Raw genomic sequence first — 1,152 nt, forward strand, 5'->3', positions numbered from 1 at the left:
GAGCAGGCCTTGGCTGGAAGCGAAGGGGAATAGCTAAAAATTATCTGCTTGACCAAGGAGGACAAGCTGGATTCCTAGGATTAAGAAATTCAGTTAATAGTGAGTAGAGTTGATTAAACACAAACTTCCTTAGGCTAAGACTTGATCAGAAGTCGGGATGTTTGTTCCTTAGATGAATGTTTTATGGTTTAGGATAATATCTGCAACACCAATCTTGAGTTGTCTTCCAGATAAAAAAACAACTACAAGTCCACTTCAAAGTTTATATACCTCCTGACTGAAGGACACCAGGAGGACTTCAGCCAGGATGTCAGAAATATTACACTGACCTCACGGCCATACCAATTAGCTTCCTGTATGTCTCCTGGGACCCCCACTCATGACTGACTATATAAATGCTTAAAATTGTAAGTTATTGGGGAGTTCAGGGTCTGAAAAAGCTCCTTTAGATACCACAGCTCCTTTGAATGGCCATCCAAATAAATGCTAATCTTTAACACTACAAACTTTGGGGAGAAAGACTTCTTAATCATTTTGGCCATGNATGCACCCTTTATGAATAGATTAATGGGGAGGAACAGGATAGGGGGGAAGGAGGTGGGTAGTAAGTTCTTGCTGTATTAGTTTCTGTAAGAGCTGTTTGTTTAAAGGACTCTGGCACTTTCTCTCTCTCTCTGTCCCCCCACCCCCTCACTTCCAATCTTGCCGTGTGATCTCCTTGCACCTGCTGGCTGCCCTACCACCTTCCACCATGAGTAGAAGCAGCCAGAGGCCCATTCCACATGCAGCTGTCCCAGAATCATGAGCTGAATAAACCTCTTTTCTTTATAAATTACCCAGTGTCAGGTATACTGTTAAAGCAACACAAAAACAGACTAATACAGCCAGTTTGCTAAAAACCTAAGATAGAATGATTCACCAGTGAGAGATGTATAAAAACCCTGTGGACTTTGGAAAAGTAATGAGCATATTGGGGTGGCAATGAGAATTGAAGTAAGGGAGATTGGCTCATGACAGGGAATGTAGGAATCATTTTGGAATCAGAAAAATCTGAGTTCTAACCACTCTACTGATGACCCTGAATGTATCACTTAAAATCTGAATTTTAGGCTTCTAGTATGTAAAATGTCAATAATAATTATAGAGTTGACA

This window comes from Galeopterus variegatus, unplaced genomic scaffold (assembly GCF_000696425.1).
Source record: "Galeopterus variegatus unplaced genomic scaffold, G_variegatus-3.0.2 Scaffold3298, whole genome shotgun sequence".
Taxonomy (NCBI): Eukaryota; Metazoa; Chordata; class Mammalia; order Dermoptera; family Cynocephalidae; genus Galeopterus; species Galeopterus variegatus.